The sequence below is a fragment of the Natrix helvetica genome (genome assembly GCF_964273705.1).
Source record: "Natrix helvetica genome assembly, chromosome: 11".
NCBI classification, from domain to species: Eukaryota; Metazoa; Chordata; class Lepidosauria; order Squamata; family Natricidae; genus Natrix; species Natrix helvetica.
This window is the reverse complement of record NC_138562.1, coordinates 12,605,443-12,625,465: the sequence shown is the minus strand read 5'-3', so window position 1 is coordinate 12,625,465 and position 20,023 is coordinate 12,605,443. Positions and strand designations below refer to the sequence as shown.

At 46.6% G+C, this 20,023-nt stretch overlaps 1 protein-coding gene across 2 annotated transcripts in view; it reads left to right on the top strand.

Moving 5' to 3' along the window:
* The window catches only part of MID2 (midline 2), a 205,449-nt gene that overhangs the window by 10,818 nt on the left and 174,608 nt on the right, over nucleotides 1–20,023 (top strand). The window contains exon 1 of one of the 2 annotated variants that reach the window (XM_081964108.1): nucleotides 18,271–18,415. The exons of the other annotated variant lie outside the window; for it this stretch is intronic. The gene's annotated coding sequence lies outside the window, so the exon portion shown is untranslated. Of the gene's footprint in view, nucleotides 1–18,270; nucleotides 18,416–20,023 lie in introns of those variants that run through there. 2 annotated transcript variants of the gene reach the window in all.

Below are 20,023 nucleotides of genomic sequence, written 5' to 3'. Positions count from 1 at the left end.
GCCAGTCTGAGTCCCTTCGGGGAGAGGGGGCGGTCTATAAATCAAATAAAACTTAAACTTAAACTTAAACTTCTGTCCCGTGAATCCAAGGAATATGCAGACCCAGGCTTGGCAGTCTGCCACGACTAATTACATAGATAAAGCCACCTCTTGCCGGGAGCCTAGAAAGTTCTCTTCACAAACAAAAGATAACACTCACAGAAGGCTTTCGCAATGGCTTGAATATGGACTGTTGTCTCCTGCAAAGATCCCCCTCCCTTCGCTCCACTTATAAACTCTTTGGGAGGGGCCACACCCTTAACCAGCTGTCCCTACTTCCTTCTATGACGTCTTCCCCACAGCTGTTCCTGTCTCCTATCAATTCGACGTCTACGCACATCAGGGACAACCTCCCTCTGTTCTTCCTCACTGCTCCCTGACTCAGATGCCACCTGGTGGCCAACAGGCTTCTCTAGTTCCTGCTCTGACTCCAAACACCCTCCAGAGTCTTCCTCATCCTCCAGAGCAATGCCATAATGGTCTGAGCTGTCAGAGTCCACCAACAACTCAGCTGGCCGCTGCTGGACCACAACACAATCCTTAATTTTAAACCAATATTTCCTGGTGTGGGAACATGTCCACCACATATGATAAAATGTTCCAGATTTATGTCTATATCTCCAACATTCCGCAGATAGGTTTGCAAGATTCTATTTATGTAATCTTTTAATGAAGTATTTAGAATAACTTTATTGTCACTTTGAATGTACACGAATTGGCATACATTGACATGAAATTTTGTTGCATTCAGCTCTCCAATATACACTGCATAAACATGACAAAATAAATAAATTCAAAATTATGCATATACCCACATGTATTATATGGCACAGACAGACAGCAGTTCGGATGTATATATGTACATAGTCAGAAAAACGAATCCTGTGAGTTTACCAGATGGATGGCATGGGGAACAAAGCTGTTACAGAATGGGGCAGTCCTGCTAGAAATACTTTGAAACCTCCTCCTAGAGGGAAGCAACAGAAACAGACAGTGAAGTGGGTGTGGGGGGTCTCTAACAATGCTTTAAGCTCTAAGCTCATAGCGCTTATGAGAGGCATCCTGAATAACGGGAAGTGAGCTTCCTATAATCTTCTCGGCTGTCCTCACCACTCTCTGTAGGGACTTTCTATCTCAGGCAGATTTAGTAGTTTAGACTGTACAGGTCCTCAGCTTGCGAGAATAACTGATCTCCAAATTTCTGTTGCTAAATCGTTTCATGAGTTTTGCCCCATTGTATGACATTTTTTGCCACCATTGTTAAGAGAATCACTGCCGTTGTTGAGTTACCAGCATGGTTATTGAGTGAGTCTGGCTTTTCCCTTTGACTTTGCTTTTCAGAAGGTCACAAAAGGAGATCACATGACCCTGGGACACTGCAACCCATCATAAAAACGAGTCTGTGGCCAAGTGTTTGAATATTGATTATGTGGCCATGGGGAATTGTAACAGTCATAAGTGTGAAAAATAATCATGTCACTTTTTCCAGTACTGTTGTAAGTTGGTAAAGCAACTGTTGTAAGTCAAGGACTAACTGTATTTCTTGTTTGGAACACCTCGCAAAGTTGACATTCCTTTAGCCTTACCTTCTTCATCCAATCTTTTGCAACTTCTTTCTTTGATGATATTTTTCTTTTTTCGTTCTTTATTATTACTGCTGATAAATTCACCCATGGTGTGTTGTCCCGTGGTGAGTTGGCCATGACAAGTTGCCATGATGAGTTGGCCATGGTGAGTTGGCCATAGTAAGTTGGCCACGATGAGTTGGCCATGATGAGCTGGCCATTATAAGTTGGCCATGTTGAGTTGTCCATGATGAATTGGCCATGTTGAGCTGGCCATGTTGAGTTGTCCATGATGAATTGGTGACAGTGAGTTGGCCATGATGTGTTGGCTATGCTTTGGCCATGATAAGTTGGCCATGATGAGTTGGCCGCAGCAAGTTGACTGTGGCAAGTTGTCCCATTCACCTGACAGTAGGTGCTATTCAGGCTGGGATTTGGGAGAGGGAAGGACAGGTAGGTGAGATTCAGTCAAATAATATTGTCAGGAAACTAAATAAAGATGCTCAGGTCCTGAGATAACTGTTGGCACTGCCACCAAGGGAACTCCATGGACATATTCAGGTAGTCACCCGGAGGTAAGATGAACTTGAAAGAGACATATGAGTCTTCATTATACTCTGTGAAAAGAGGGCACCCAAGGCAAGACCTGGGTGATGTAATTCCCATACATTATGAAATGAAATCAAAGGACTCAAGCCATTTTGGAAATGATTGACATGAGCAAAAACTGGGCTTGGAACCTAATTGATTGATTATGTGCCATTCAGTCATTGTTGACTCAGTGACTAAGTAGATGGGTTTTCTCCATAACGTTGGGTTTCAGGCCAGAGTCATCCTCAGTGCCAACTATATCATGGAGATTTGTGAGAAGAAGGCCTAGTACAGATATACATGTCAACAGATTATCATTCTAGTTCCAGGCCCTTAATGGAATGATCAGTGGTAGAATTCAAAATGTTTTACTACTGGTTCTGTGTGGCTTGGTGGATGTGGCTTGGTAGGCAAGGCAGAGGAAGGATACTGTAAAATCTCCATTCCCTCCCCACCCCACTAACCTGCTTTCCAGCTCTGTTCTCCTGTGCAGGGCAACAGAAGAAGACCTAGCAGATCAGCTGGGTCTCCAATCAGCTGGGACTCGGGAGGCAGCAAACAGACAGGGGTGGGGCCAGCCAGAGGTGGTATTTGTCAGTTCTCCAAACTACTCAAAATTTCTGCTACTGGTTCTCCAGAACCGGTCAGAACCAGCTGAATACCACTTCTGGTCTGAATGATCTGCCAGATAAGGAAGCAGAGCTCTACGGTCAATGCAAAAAGGTCTAGTTAGAAGCATTGGAGGCCTTCTTGGTAAAAAAGACAATTTTGGAAACAAGTCAGGCAGATGCAGCCATGGGAAAGACTCTGGAAACGGGAAGAAGGAGATGCTTGAATTTTATTGCTGTAAATTGCTTTGCCAAAGACTTTTTGCTCTGCTCTCCACTTTGATCTTTGCATAGCAAAGGGGGCTCCCAAGAGAACTCTTCTCTCTTGGTTTAAAGAGAATCTTTTTATTCAAGGGTCAATGAAGCAGCTAAATCAATGGGAATCCACTGGAAAGGGAGGACAGGACTGGAGGACTGGAAAGTTTTTATGGACTTTTTTCCCCCTTCTGGAAATGGTCAAAAGTTAACTGCTGATTCTGGAATTTACTGGTGAAAAAGAGTTATTTATAGGAAGACGTTGATCCATATGACATTGTTTGGGAAGACAGAAATGGTAACTAATCATGTTGGAAAGGGTTGAAAGGAATATTGGAAATAGAATAGAATAGGAATTGAGTTGCAAGGGACCTTAGAGGTCTTCTAGCCCAACCCCTTCTTAGGCAGGAAACCCTACACTACTTCAGACAAAAGGTTATCCAACATCTTCTTAAAAATGTCCAGTGTTGGGGCATTCACAACTTCTGGAGGCAAGTTGTTCCACTGATTCATTGTTCTAACTCTCAGGAAATTTCTCCTCGGTTCTAAGTTGCTTCTCTCCTTGATTAGTTTCCACCCATTGCTTCTTGTTCTACCCTCAGGTGCCTTGGAGAACAGTTTGACTCCCTCTTCTTTGTGGCAACCCCTGAGATATTGGAAGACTGCTATCATGTCTCCCCTAGTCCTTCTTTTCATTAAACTAGACACACCCAGTTCCAGCAACCATTCTTCATATGTTCTTCATATATCTCTGCACTCTTTCTAGAGTCTCAACAACTTTTTTACATCGTGGCAACCAAAACTGGATGCAGGTTTCCAAGTGCGGCCTTACCAAGGCATTATAAAGTGGTATTAACACTTCATGTGATCTTGATTCTATCCCTCTGTTTACATAGCTTTAAAAAAAATTCTTTCTCTATTTTCCACGTTTTTTTCCTGTCTTTTTTCTAATTTTCTTATATTTCTGTTGTTTTTAATCTTATATAAAATTCTTTTTGAAAGGAAATTATACACAGAGAGAGAAAGAAAGAAAGAAAAAAGAGACAGAGAAAAAGAAAGAAAGAGAAAGAACAAACGAAAGAAAGAAAAACAGAAAGAGAAAGAAAGAAAGAAAGAAAGAAAGAAAGAAAGAAAGAAAGAAAGAAAGAAAAAGAAAGAATATGTTGTGGTAGGCCTTCATAGAATAGACTGCAATTTTTACTGGCTGTACACATGTTTAAACAGGAAGATTTCATGGGCTTTCTTAACTTTTAGGTGTTGACTGCCCAATTGGGTCTCTTCTAAAAAAGTTCTGAGGGACAGAGAATCAGACAGTGCAGGGTTTCTGCATCATCATCATCTCCTCCTCCTCCTCCTCCTCCTCCTCCTCCTCCTCCTCCTCCTCCTCCTCCTCCTCCTCCTCCTCCTTCACCACCACCACCACCATATCTTTCTGAATAAACAGCTTCAGCTGTTCCCTCAAGTACTTTTGGCCCATCAGATGCCATGGCAGAGAAGTTGCTCCTTGATCAAAATTGGGAGCAGATGCTGCAGGCTGCGCTGCCATCACCTCCGAGAGCTGAATCATACAGAGACGGTTTGGAGCGGACGCTGCCAGCTAAATGCTCTTTTAGAAATCACTGCAGAAGAAGGTGGCGCTGGTTGATTTCATGAGGAATTAAAGCTCGCAGAGACAGGCCCTGTTGTTTGCAGATACAGATTAACAGAGTTGGAAGGGACCTTGTAGGTCATCTAGTCCAACCCCGCCCAAGCAGGAGACCTGACACCATTTCTGACACATGGCAGCCCAATCTCTCCTTGAAAGCCTCCAGCGACGAAGCTCCCACAACTTCCAAAGGCAACTTGTGTTGCATCGGTTGATTGTTCTCACTGTCAGGAAATTTCCCCTTATTTCCAGGTTGAATCTCTCCTTGTTCAGTTTCCATCCATTCTTCCTTGTCTGGCCTTCAGGTTCCTTGGAAAATAGCTTGACCCCCTCCTCTCTGTGGCAGCCCCTCAAATACTGGAGGAATGCTATCCTGTCTCCCCTGGTCCTTCTCTTCACTAGACTAGCCATGCCCAGTTCCTGCAACCGTTCATTGTATGTTTTAGCATCCAGTCCCCTCATCATCTAATCCTCTTCCCCTAAAATGTCAAAAGGAGCAAAGAAGGTCACAAAATGCTTATTTATTTCACAGAATTCTGTTGCCTAATTGATTAATAGTTGAATAATTGTTGAACAATTGCAGGAGGTGGACCACAACCGAGCCCAGAATTGACATTGCGAAGTGAAATATTCGCTAAGTGAGTTTTGCCCCATTTTAAGACCTTTCCTTGCCACAGTTGTTAATCACTGCCGTTGTTCATTTAGTAACATGGTTGCTTAGTGAATCGGGCTTCCCCGTTGACTTTGCTTGCCAAAAGTTCGCCACAGGGGATCACGTGACCCCGGGACATTGCGACTGTCGTAAATATGAACCACGCAGGTAAATTTTGATCACGTGATCATGGGGATGCCCCAAGAGTCGTAAGTGTGACAAATGGCCATAAGACAATTTTTTCCAGTGTTGTTGTAACTTTGAACGGTCACGAAATGAACTGTTGTTAAGTCAAGGGACACAGAGGCTCAATGGCTAAGACACTGAGCTTGTCGATCAGAACGGTCGGCAGTTCGGCAGTTCGAATCCCTAGCGCCGCGTAACGGAGTGAGCTCCCATGACTTGTCCCAGCTTCTGCCAACCTAGCAGTTCAAAAGGATGTAAAAATGCAAGTAGAAAAATAGGAACCACCTTTGGTGGGAAGGTAACAGCGTTTCGTGCGCCTTCGGCATTGAGTCATGCCAGCCACGTGACCACGGAGACGTCTTCAGACTCTTCGGCTTTGAAATGGAGATGAGCACCGCCCCCTAGAGTTGGAACGACTAGCACATATGTGCAAGGGGAACCTTTACCTTTATGTTAAGGATTATCTATAAACAGTGGAACAGAGGTCGGTCTCTGCTGGCTCGGCCCGGATTGGGCGAATCAGTAGTGGCGGTGACAGGAGACTCCGCCCACCTGCCCGGATGCTTCTGCTGCGCATACGCAAAAGAGTCCCATGCGAATGGACCAGTAGTAAAAAAACTGGAAGCCTACCACTGCAATTGAACTGTTTGCCTTCAGAAGTTATAAATGCTCCATCCCTGGAGGTTTTGAAGAAGAGATTGAACAACCGGTTGTCTGAAATGATATAGGATCTCCTGCTTAAGCAGGGGGTTGGACTAGAAGACCTTCAAGGTCCCTCCCAACTCTGTTTTTCCGTTATTCTGTTAGGCTTTCAAGTCGGACTGGATTCTAGCAAACAAGACATCCAAGCCCATGCATTTACCTGGCTGGGAGTTATGGGGACTGGAACCCCATGATTATCTAGAGGGCACCCATCCAGTTTGAGATGAGAAAGAGAAAGTGAGGTACGGGACTTCACGTTGCTTTCCAGTTCAGTGATTCTAGGATCGCACACCTGAACGAAGAAAGATTAAACAGGTCCAGTTTCAGAAGGGGAAAAAAAAAATTGAACTTGCTTTTCAAGGGCATTTACCGTTGAGACGCTCTGGGGGATTCAGGGTTTCATTCGCCAACCTATAGATAAAATGAGGCCATTAGGTATTGGAGGAAAAAGCTGGAAACTTCTAAGAAAGCTGCAGAGGCCGGAGCTGTGCAAAATTAGGATGCACTTCGGATTTTTGTAGGGCAGGCACAGCCCTGCCATCTCTCCGGGAAGCAACATCATCAGCATGTTAATGACATGACTTGACCGCTGCGTGCACATGTAAAAAGAAAAAAAACTAAATTGCATTACTCTATGCACGATTCAGCTGGTTTGCTTGCAGCGTAATGCAATGACTGGACCCTGTCATTAGGGGCTTGTCAATTATAGTGCATGAGTTAATATTATGGGTGAACTGGACCCCAGCTGAGTACATGGTGCAACCTGGTCATTTAAACAAATCTGCACAAAGAACACGTTTTTCTCCGGCAGGGGTATTTGGAGATTCTGGAAGACGCTCATTCAGTGGTGGGTTGCTAGACGGTTTACTTCCGGTTTCTCTCGCGCAGTACACTTTTGTGCATGCACAGAAGCGTCCAGGTGGGTGGGTGGGGGAGCCTCCTGTCCCTGCCATTACCAGTTTGGCCAAACTGGGAGCAACCCGCCACTGCGCTCATTCTTTTGGGCTGTGGGCAATGGGGCTTGCGGTTCAAACAAGCAAGGCGCAAGATGATTAAGGGAGTGGTGGAGGCTAAAACATACTATGAACGGTTGCAGGAACTGGGCATGGCTAGTTTAGTGAAGAGAAGGACCAGGGGAGACAGGATAGCAGTCTTCCAATATTTGAGGGGCTGCCACAGAGAGGAGGGGGTCAAGCTATTTTCCAAAGCACCCGAAGGCCAGACAAGGAAATGTAGGCTAAAATCTATGAAGAATGGTTGCAGGAACTGGCCTGGCTAGTCTAGTGAAGAGAAGGACCACAGGAGACAGGAGAGCAGTCTTCCAGTATTTGAGGGGCTGCCACAGAGAGGAAGGGGTAAAGCTATTTTCCAAAGCACCTGAAGGCCAGAGAAGGAATCATGGATGGAAACTGAACAAGGAGAGATTCAACCTGGAAATAAGGAGAACTTTTCTGACAGTGAGAACAACCAACTAATGGAACAGAAGTTGCCTTCGGAAGTTGTGGGAGCTTCATCACTGGAAGATTTCAAGGAGCCCTTTTACTGCCCTCTGTCAGAAATGGTGTCGGGTCTCCTGCTTGGGCGGGGTTGGACTAGATGACCTACAAGGTCCCTTCCAACTCTGTTAATCTGTAAAAAAGTGGCTGGGGAAAGCTACCTTTCTGGATTCCATTCCTCCATCACCTCCTTTTTAAAGATCTTAGGCACACCATTTTTCAGCAGAGTAGGTCTGCATTCAAGCGTGTGTGTGTTTGTGTACAGGCAGTCCTCGACTTGCAACAACCATTCATTTAGTGACCGTTCAGAGTTACAACGCAGAAAAAAGTGACTTATGACCGTTTCTCACACGATTGTTGCAGCATCTCCGTGGTTATGGGTTCAAAATCCAGATGTTTGGAGACTGGCATGTAGTTATGACGATTGCAGCGTCCCGGGGTCATATGCGATCCCCTTTTGCGACCTTCTCACAAGCAAAATCAACGGGGAAGCCAGATTCGCTTAACAACGGAGTGACTAACTTAACATCTGAGGTGATTCAGTTAACGATGGTAGCAAGGAAGGTCGTAAAATGGGGAGAGAAAACTCACTTAACCACCGTCTTGCTTGGCAATGCACATTGGGGGCTCGTTTGTACCTGAATGTGATAGAAAACCATGATTTTCTTTTTTCTTTCTAATTTTATTTTATTTTATTTTGATTCAAACATCATCTTCCATTAAACAGTGTGTCTTCTGGGTTCAAATATTTTATACAATAACAATTTACAGCCATATTTATTATTTTATCTATTCTTAACTTAATACCAATGCTAATATATACCATACCTAATACTATAACAATCCTCTTCTTAACTTATTTAACTTTGTAAAAAAGAAATCTCTATTTCACTCCTCTGCTTTTTTCCACTTTTCATATTTATTCTCTAACCATTGAAAATATAATTCCCATATGTTATAATAACCAGATCATTCCTTCTCTTTAATCTCAAGTGTTAACCTATTCATTTCTGCGCATTCTAATATTTTCCTGATCACATTCTCACCCGTAGGGATATCTTCATTTTCCCAATTTTGTGCAGATGCAATCCTAGCCTCAGCGATTACGTGAATTATCCAATACACATTTTCTTTATTGTAAGATTCTGGTAAAATCCCCAACCAAAATAATTCAGGTTTCAGATACAATACAATACAATACAATACAATACAATAGTAGAGTTGGAAGGGACCTTGGAAGTCTTCTAGTCCAAACCCCTGCCTAGGCAGGAAACCCTATACCGTTTCAGACAATTGGCTATCCAACAGCTTCTTAAAGACTTCCAGTGTTGGGGCATTCACAACTTCTGGAGGCAACTTCTGTTCCACTGATTAATTATTCTAACTTCTCAGGAAGTTTCTCCTCAGTTCTAAGTTGCTTCTCTTCTTGATTAGCTTCCACCCATTGCTTCTTGTTCTACCCTCAGGTGCCTTGGAGAATAGTTTGACTCCCTCTTCTTTGTGGCAACCCCTGAGATATTGGAAGACTGCTATCATGTCTCCCCTAGTCCTTCTTTCTCTTAAGCTGGACATACCCAGTTCCTGCAACCGTTCTTCATATGTTTTAGTCTCCAGTCCCCTCATCATCTTTGTTGCTCTTCTCTGCACTCTTTCTAGAGTCTCCACAACTTTTTTACATCGTGGTGACCAAAACTGAATGCAGGATTCCAAGTGTGGCCTTACCAAGGCATTATAAAGTGGTATTAACACTTCACGTGATCAATATGCAGTTGTAAGAAATCCATGCATTTTCGATGCACGTTAAAAAGGGATGGGTCCTTTATCACCCATGGGCAGCCACCATTCTTGATTTTTTTTGTCACTTCCTTCCTCTCCCTGAACGCTCTTCCCTGCATTGTAATTTTTGTCTTTCAGAATTGGGGTTAGTACCAGTTTCCAAGCGAAAGCTAATTAGAGGAGCTGCAATTCTAGACAGTGTTGTAGGTAGCTGAGAACTGGAGTGTTTTCATTTACCGGTTTTAAACTTGCCAATGCGTTAGCAGCTCCTGCTTTGGAGAAGGATGCACCTGTCAAGAGAACTGAGTTAGTAACTGCAAGGAAGCTGACCCAGTGGACTTGCTTGGCAGGTGTGATATTAAATTCCCCAGCGGTTTCTGAAATGGGCTTGCGGAGCTCGGGAGATCTATTATTCCTCTGTTTATCAACCTTAGCAGCTTCGAAGACGCGTGGATTTCAACCTCCCGCCATTCCCTGGCCAGCATGGGGAATGGGCTAGCTGGGGAATTCTGGGACGTTGAAACCCACACAGCAATTGTCATTAAGCTGTGAGATTGTTTAATCGTGGTTTATTGAATAAATCACACCTGGCTTGGGTGCTCTGCCTGTGATGTTGAAGCGTGTTGGACCCCGTGATTTTCCAGGGAAAGATTTAGAACAGGGGTGTCCAATCTTGGCCATTTTAAGACTTCAATTCCCAGAATTCCCTAGCCAGCATGGAGAATGGGAGGGAATTGGCTGGCTTGAGAATTCTGGAAGGTTGAAGCCTACACAGCAGTCATCATTAAGCTGTGGGGTTGTTTAATCATGGTTTATTGAATAAATCAAACCTGCCTCAAGTTTCTGATGTTCTTTGAATGGGACCTGTGATTTCCAGGGGTAGGTTCCGGCCGCCATTACTACTGGTTCGGTAGTAAAAAAAAAAATTGCACGCACTCCGCGGGTGTGCGCATTTTCATTTAAAATGATCTGCGCGTGCACACAACATTTAAAAAATGAATAAAAATTACGTTTTTCAAATGAAGGTTGTCCTGCGCATGTGCAGAACAGAAAATCAAGATGGCGCCCTCGATCATAGAACTGGTACAGTCATGTGTCTGCCGGGGTTATTACCTATTCGTAAGAACTGGATCGAATACAATACAATACAATACAATAGTAGAGTTGGAAGGGACCTTGGAGGTCTTCTAGTCCAACCCCCTGCCTAGGCAGGAAACCCTATACCGTTTTAGATAGATGGCTATCCAACATCTTCTTAAAGACTTCCAGTGTTGGGGCATTCACAACTTCTGGAGGCAAGCTGTTCCACTGATTGATTGTTCTGTCAGGAAGTTTCTCCTCAGTTCTAAGTTGCTTCTCTCCTTGATTAGTTTCCACCCATTGCTTCTTGTTCTACCCTCAGTTGCCTTGGATAATAGTTTGACTCCCTCTTCTTTGTGGCAACCCCTGAGATATGGGAACACTGCTATCATGTCTCCCCTAGTCCTTCTTTCTCTTAAACTAGACATACCCAGTTCCTGCAACCGTTCTTCATATGTTTTAGTCTCCAGTCCCCTAATCATCTTTGTTGCTCTTCTCTGCACTCTTTCTAGAGTCTCAATGTCTTTTTAAAATCATGGCGACCAAAACTGAATGCCGTATTCCAAGTGTGGCCTTACCAAGGCATTAATAAAGTGGTATTAACACTTCACGTGATCTTGATTCTATCCCTCTGTTGATGCAGCCTAGGACTGTGTTGGCTTTTTTGGCAGCTGAATAGATAGGCACCTACCTCTGGTCTTGGCCATTTTAAGACTTGTGGACTTCAACTCCCAGAATTCCCTAGCCAGCCGGGGAAATGGGGGTAATTGGCTGAGTGGGGAATTCTGGGAGGTCGAAACCCACACAAGGTAAAAGTTGCCAAAGTTGAGAAAAGGTGCAAAAAGCTACGAAGCCCCAGGGAAAAGATACAAAAGCAAGCAAAACAGCTGAGAAAATAACATTTATAGGAAGCCGGGACCCGGAATTGTTTGTTTGCTTCAGACTCTGAAATGCAATGATAAAGTTCGCGACCATTAAAATGCTGTGGGTTTGCTTTCGTTGCCGTTTAAGCTAAGTTAAACTTTGTATACATTATGGAAAAGGAGAGAATATACAATGCGGCCTTTTGTGGTGGTTTAAACAAAAAAAGAAAAAGGCTTTTTATCAACATTGAATCCACATGTCTAGCTACACAATTACCGGTGATATTTAATCCTCTTCTCGATGCAGTACACACACACAGGAAATGCCATCCTGTAGTAAGCTACCTTAAAGCCCAACTTCCAACCCATAATATTAACAGCATCGCTTTTTTTGGGGGGGGCCTGGAATCAGTCTTGGCTCCTGGAAATTACAGATTGTCCTTGACTGACGACCCCAAACTGAGCCCAAAATTTCTGCTGCTAAGTGAGATCTTTGTTAAGTGAGCTTTGCCAAGCGTCTGAATTTGGATCAACTGAGCACGGGGAGGCTGCAAGAGTCGTAAAGTGTGGAAAAAAATGGCTCAAAGGGCCGTTGCAACTTTGAACAGTCACTAAATGAACTTCTTGTTTGGAACGCCTCACAAAATTGACCCTCCTTTAGCGGCCTTATCATCTTTGTCCAATCTTTTGCTGCTTCTTTCTTTGAAGGTATTTCTTTTTTCTCTTCCAGAGGAAAGATGCTTTTCTGGAAAACACATTAACGACTCTCTCGCTTTCTGACATTCTGTGACTCCAAGTCCTCACTTCCTTGGATCCCATGTGTCAAAAAAATAGAACTTCCTACTCTTTTGTTGTTGTTAGTTGCAAAGTCGTGTCTGACCCATCACGACCCCATGGACAACGTTCCTCCAGGCCTTCCTGTCCTCTACCATCCTCTGGAGTCCATTTAAGCTCATGCCGACTGCTTCAGTGACTCCATCCAGCCACCTCATTCTCTGTTGTCCCTTTCTTCTTTTGCCCTCAATCTTTCCAGCATTAGGCTCTTCTCCAGGGAGTTCTTCCTTCTCATTAGGAGGCCAAAATATTTGAGTTTCATCTTCAGGATCTGGCCTTCTAAAGAGCAGTCAGGGCTGATCTCCTCTAGGACTGACCGGTTGGATCGCCTTGCAGTCCAAGGGACTCAATGCAGGAGTCTTCTACTCTTTGGAGTGGGGAAAAGATAAAACGGGGCATTGAAAAGCCTAGAATTTGTTCCAAAGCAGCTAAACAGCCAAGGAACCATCTCCAGCAATGCTCCACCTATTTGGCAGCCTCAAATACGGTTGCTGGCCACTGAATCTTTGCTTATCCTTCTTCTCAACAAGCAGCCAAGCTGTTTTGCCGCATTGTAGGCAATTTATTGAATGAGCTGAAAACCCATAATGGCTTTTTACTGGCCTGCATGGATCTTTCTAAAACCCAGTTAAAACAAGGAGGTGAATATAGTCGCATGCATATTGAAACATGCTAATTGGGGTATTCATAACTAGAGCAGTTGTTTTCACCATTGTAAACCTGCTGGCAATTTACAGGCTTCTAAAAATATATTTACTGAACCAGCTTACTCCAATCTGATGACCTCAAGTGGCCCCAGACTTCAGCTCCCATTTTGCCCAATTAGGATAGCGCTTGATATTGCAGTTCCAGCAGTTGAAAGGCACAGAGGTGTGTGTGTGTGTGTATGTGTGTGTGTGTGTGTGTGTGTGCAAAGGTACAAAACTTGGAAGACCTACAGGGGCTAAATGAAAATGGGATTAAAGAGAAAGGAATTTCTGCATTTTGGACCAGCGTTCCTTATTTCCATTGCATTTTAAAAGGACTCCTTTCTCTCTTCGCTCGTCCGCAAACTACAATTTGCACGTCAAGCCATTTAAAATATTTAAATATGTTATGGAAAGGTGTTCAATTATTTAGAAGATCATTAAAATGTGCGGCGAAAAAGGGATGCCAAGCCAGGCGAACGATCGCAGGGAGAAAAGGAACAGCAGAACGCTCTCTTCCTATTCATTAGGAGGGATACTCCCAGCGTGAGCATATCAACAACTGCGACATCCTCTCACTTCTCGGGACTTTCTGGCTGATTAATGGTTGAATGTGAGAAGCAGCTGCCTGGCGGTGGGGTGGGTGAGGAGCAGAGGGTCAACGCAAGGCCACGGCTCATTCATAGGTGCCTGAGGCCCAGGAATGCTCGTTAAACAAAACAGATCGATTTATGGAAAGGCAAAGTACCTGACACCCATCAATAGAAAGTCTTTGCGCCTCTCCTGGGTGGTGGTGGGGTGGGGTGGGGGGAGAAGGTGTCCTTGTAGGATCTCCAGCGCTATATAAATGTTTGTTTGGATTTATACTTGCCTCTGATAGAGGTGAATGTTTATAAGTCGGGGTTGAAATGAGGAGTCCTTGGTGCTCTCTGAGTTTGGGGTTTTTCTTCCTTCCAGATGTTTCATAACCCAACTAGGGAACATCATCAGTGCTAGAGGTTTGAGGGTGGAAGAAGAGGAGAACTGTGGGGTCCTTGGTGCTCTCTGAGCTTGGTGGCTTTCTTGCAAAAGTTTCATGACACAAGTAGGAAACATCAGTGCTAGAAGGAACTGAGGTTTGGGGGGAGGAGGAGGAAGAAAAGGACTGCGGGATACTTGGTGCTCTTTGAACTTGGTTGTTTTTTTCCAAACATCTCATGATCCAATTAAGGAACATCATCAGTGCTAGAAGGGACTGAAGTTGGGGGAAGTGGGAGGACGACTGTGGGGTCCTTGGTGCTCTCCGACTGGTTGTTTTCTTGCAGACGTTTCAGGACCCAGCTAGGTAACATCATCAGTGCGCCATTGCATTTGTCACCTTTGAAATGAGGCAGATTTACAAGACTACCAAGATCCAATTTAGCTATCGCACAAAACCAGGGTTTGTGGAACGACCAAGTCACAATAGCTGGACTGCATTGAGCTGAACCAAGCAAAACATGTTGCTATTTAGCAAATGGTGAGACACAGGTCTCTTAAGGCTGGATATTATATGATGCTGGATATTATATGAGACTAAACCGTGGATTGATTTGTTTATAGTTCATCAAGCAGGCCAACGTGGCTGCCTCCATACAACACACCAAGCCAATGCTAAGCAAGACACATTGTGATTCAGTACACTGGACTAGAGCTGGGTTCACACATCATGCTTCACAACAAGTCAGGAAATACAGGCTGTTTTGATAGGAGGACCTTATGATTTAGCCCTTTGTGTGAACCAGGACAAACTGAAGACTGTATATTCTTGTTGTTCATTGTGAAATCGTGTCCGACCCATCGCAACCCCATGGACGACGTTCCTCCAGGCCTTCCTGTCTTCTACCATCCTCTGGAGTCCATTGAAGCTCACGCCTTCTGCTTCGGTGACTCCATCCAGCCCCCTCATTCTCTGCCGTCCCCTTCTTCTTTTGCCCTCCATCTTTCCCAGCATTAGGCTCTTCTCCAGTGAGTCCTTCCTTCTCATTGGGTGGCCAAAGTGTTTGAGTTTCCTCTTCAGGATCTGGCCTTCTAACGAGCAGCCAGGATTGATCTCCTCTGGGACTATTCTATTCTATTCTATTCTATTCTATTCTATTCTATTCTTCTATTCTATTCTTCTTGTTGTTAGTTGCAAAGTCATGTCCGACCCATCGTAACCCCATGGACAACATTCCTCCAGGCCTTCCTGTCCTCTACCATCCTCTGGAGTCCATTCAAGCCCACGCCGACTGCTTTGGTGACTCCATCCAGCTACCTCATTCTCTGCCGTCCCTTTCTTCTGTTGCCCTCAATTGTTCCCAGCATGAGGCTCTTCTCCAGGGAGTCCTTCCTTCTCATTGGGTGGCCAAAGTACTTGAGTTTCCTCTTCAGGATCCAGCCTTCTAAAGAGCAGGCAGGGTTGATCTCCTCTAGGACTGACCGGTTGGATCGCCTTGCAGTCCAAGGGACCCACAGGGGAAGTTCTTATCACAGTCAGCAATGAACAAAAGTTGGTGATTCCAGCTTCTCATTTTTTTTCTCCCTTTTTCTTAGTTTTGAAATCTGGATTTCTTTAAATAAACCTCCATTTGAATCATATTGATGGCCCAGATTTAGCCAATAAATTCCCTGAAATGGATTTAACGGCGCCCAGCATATTTGCTCGCTGGCCGACATGAAAATATAATCTCATCCTGTTTTCTGAGAGGCTTATTGCAATGAAATTGAATTGCAATGTCCATTTCGCCACCGGTGAATAACAAAAAAGCCTTTATGAGGCTCATTTCCGAAGTCGGGGCGTGACACAGGTAACAAGATGCTAAGGGCCGCCTTGAATATCATCACTAATTTATTGGGAAGGGGAGGAAGCCTTCTGAAACCTGGGGGTCTCTGCCTAACACAGTAGACCCCATCTGAGCTAAAGGCTGGCAGTCAACACATTTGAAAGACCCCAACCCTACGAATGGTCTGCGGAGATCCCTCGGGCCCTTTCTGTGTGATGCTTAGAACCCATAATATCCACTGGGGATACAAAATGTTTCTGCTTTGGAAATCGACTTGGTTGTGTTTGCATATTCCATCTCATCTCTCTCAATGGGCAACCCTGCCTTTGATGCTTCAAAGGCCTCTAAAAGCTTTAATTGCATGTGTGAAAGAAAAAGTCAGCTGCTTTGCTAGGTAATGAGGTTAATATATACATCCTCAGTCTCTCATACTCTCAAAGCCTCTTTGGGGGTGGTTGGGTGGGAGACATCTTTTTAACACCGCAGAGTTGTCTGCAAGGGATAGCTCCATGTATTTATTGCTTACACACACACTATCCCCGTGATGGGAAACCTATGGCACCTGTGCCACAGGTGGCATGTGGAGCCCTCTCTGCGGGTATGCGAGCCATTGCCACAGCTCAGCTCCCCTGCACGCCTCCTGCCGGCCAGCTGATTTTAGGGTCTCCGCCACGCATGTGCGAGGGGCGGGGTGCATGCGGGAGATGTGTGTGCTTGCATGGCGGGGGGGTCAAACGCACATGTGCAGGGGGTGAAGAGAGCACAGGCGAGCCAGCGCTATCAAAAGACGTCTCCGTGGTCATGTGGCAAGCCTGACTAGATGCCGAAGGAGCACGGAACGCTGTTACCTTCCCACTAAAGGTGGTCCCTATTTTTCTACTTGCATTTTTAGGTTCTTTCAGACTGCTAGGCTGGCAGAAGCTGGGACAAGTCACTGGAGCTCACTCCGTTATGCGGTGCTAGGGATTCGAACCGGTGAACTGCCGACCTTTCTGATCGACAAGCTCAACGTCTTAGCCACTGAGCCACCGCGTCATAACAAATCAGATTCTGAATCAGAATCATAATGAATTCAGGTTTTAGAATTAAGGTGGGATTCCCCACCCCCACCCCGCTTCATCAGGGTGTCACTGTTTTCATTGCAACTTCAAAACCAATAGTCGTAAGTGGAGAATTACCTGTTAAGGTATCCATTCCCCACAGCACGCAGCAGGTGGCAGCACCTGGCTTATCTTACTTGTGCTGGGAAGCAAAGCAGGAGAAAGACTGGATGGTCCATGGACGGGAGACCACAAAGAAATCTATGGATTGTAAAGTAGGGCAATGAACCTCTATACTGTGAGCAGGAAAACGATCCTCATTAGGCGTTAAAACTGATTTAAATAAGATTTTACAGGGTTTTTTTTAAGATGGCATTTAAAAAAACAACAACAACCCTCTAATTTTCATGCAGGGAACAGCCAGCTATTGCAAACAGCTGCCAGCACTTATTAATTTATTTGCATCTGCCTGGTCTCGCACTTGCAGCTGGTCCTTCCACCGTTACAACCCAGCTGGTCTCTACGACCTTCCCCCAAGGTCAGCGATGGGCCCGAGCTAGCGACCCCCCCCCCCAACGCCTGGGATCGCGCGCCTTTATCCTCGCCAAGAGAGAGAAAAGATCTGGGAGAGAATTTCCACCCGCTCGCAATCACGGTCTCCTCCTTTTAAAGGAAAGGATGGAAACGATCGATATTCTGCAGGTTTTTTGTTTTTTGCAGCCGGGCGAAAGAGATCGGCCAGCAGGCGCTGCTCCGGCTCTGTCCGCGCCTGGGGAAGCAGCGCACGATCCCCCACAAACGGCGGCTTGTAGCTGCGGCGATCCGGAGGGAGGGGAAAAACGCGCAAGTGTTCGAGCGGCTTTTTCCAAAGGCCAAGAAAGTCCTTGTAGGATCCGCGCTTCCCTACCGCGGCCCCCACTTGCAACCCACCGTGGTGCCCACTTGCAACCCACCGTGGACCCCACTTGCAACCCAACGTGGTGCCCACTTGCAACCCAACGTGGTGCCCACTTGCAACCCAAGGCGGCCCTTACTTGAAAGGAGACTCGTCTCTTTCTCCCCCACTCCCTCCTCTTAATAGACCCTCCGGAAGGGTCTTGGGGTCCCCAGGGGCCGTTTTTGTCCTCCGGCTCGCGGGAAAGCGTTGAAGCTGGCTTCTGCCCTGTGATGCCCTCCGGGGGCACCAGCCGCCTCCTGCCCCGGGGATCGCGCGCTCGAGATGCGCCCGCGCGGGAGATGCGCCTTGCGCTTTCTAAGCCCGGAAAGCAGGCTCTCCAGCCGTGGGGTGGCGGAGGAGGAGGAAGAAGAGGAGGAGGAAGAAGAGGAGGAGGAAGAAGAGGAGGAGGCGCGGCTCAGGCTTCGGGTCCTGCCCGCCTTTCTCCTCCCCTCGCCCGGGCCGGCCGCGCCTCTTCCCTCCCTCCCTCCCTCTTCCTCCTCCTCCTCCCGTCTCTCTCCTCCCTGCGAGCCTCCCGACCGGCCAACAGCTTCCACGGCGTTCGCCTGCTTTGCCGCCACCGGCGCCGGCTCCTCCTCTTCTCGCCTCCGAACAAGATGACAGCCGGGCGGCGGCGCTGGGGCCGGCGGTGGCGGCGCGGAGGCTCCTCGCTCCGGCTGGTGAGTCTGGGGGAGAACCGGTGGGAGGAAGGCTGCGGCCACCGCCCCGTGGAAGGGACCCGGCTGGGGAAGCTCCCGGAGAAGGTGGCCTTTGCGCCCCCCGGGAGAGAAGCAGGCGTGGGCTGGGGGTCTTCCTTTGGGGCAGAGGGGAGTCGCTTTGGCTGCAGGCGGGGGGGGGGTTGGTGGGCTCCCCGGGGGCCGGGCGAAAGGAAGGGGAAGGGTGGAGGGCAGAGCTGCGGGAAGAAAGGCACGCGGTAGCCGGAGTGGGGAGGGGGGGGGGGAGAGCCGGCAGGGTTGGCGAAGAGCAGGAGGGTCACATGCCGCCCGGCCCTTGGCCCCTTCTCTCCCCCCGCTTCCCTCTCCCGCTTTCCGGAAGGTGCGCAACTCCAGTGGCATTTGCTGTGCGGGGGCGGAGGGAGCGGGGGGGGGGGGGAGAAGAGCGCAAGGGGAGCAGAAGGCAAAACGGGCGTCCTCCCCCTCCCCGCCCGCCCCGCAGGCACATCTGTCCCCTCTTTCCAAACTGGCTGGGCGACCCTCTTCGTTGCTGCCCGAAAGTTCAGCTGGAGAGCTCCTCTTTCCCCGGGCCTGGGAACCCCCGCGAGTGGGTTGGGGAAAGCACACACGGTTGCGTGGACGCCTAGTTCCCTGCATCCCCGTGAGGGTCCCTTTGCCCCACCACTCCCACCCCAGCTGCTCTTGCGACCCTCCAGCTCCTCCATCACGGCTCTCTCTCCCCCCGCGGTAGCGGTCTTGGGGTGCCCCCCTCCCCCTCTCACAGGGAAGGCTGAGAGTCGCTGCCAGCCGCCGGAGCGCAGCGGAGCAGGCGGGAAGTGCCCAGCCTGGGAAAATGCCAGTCGAGACAAGTTCTTCTTTCTCTCCCAGGTGTGACTGCCGGCCTGAACGGCTGAGTTGGGAAAGGTAGAAGCAACGCCTGGCGGGTAGTGCCTGCTCTCATCCTCCCGCCTTTCAGAGAGTTGGTTTAATTGCAGATCACCTGCTTAGCGCTGCTGGAGAGAAATGGGATAGAACAGAATTTTTTTTCTTGGCCAAGGGATTTGTCTTTGGTGCATAAACTCTCAGAATAGAATAGAATAGAATAGAATAGAATAGAATTTTTATTAGCTAAGTGGGATTGGACACACAAGGAATTTGTCTTTGGTGCATAAACTCTCAGAATAGAATAGAATTATTTATTGGCCAAGTGGGATTGGACACACAAGGAATTTGTCTGGTGCATGAACTCTCAATAGAATAGAATAGAATAGAATAGAATAGAATAGAATAGAATAGAATTCTTTATTCGCCAAGTGGGATTGGACACACAAGGAATTTGTCTGGTGCATGAACTCTCAATAGAATAGAATAGAATAGAATAGAATAGAATAGAATTCTTTATTCGCCAAGTGGGATTGGACACACAAGGAATTTGTCTGGTGCATGAACTCACAATAGAATAGAATAGAATAGAATAGAATTCTTTATTGGCCAAGTGGGATTGGACACACAAGGAATTTGTCTTTGATGAATATGCTCTCATTGTACATAAAAAGACAAGACACATTTGTCAGGAATCATAAGGTACAACACTTAATGATAGTCATAGGTTAC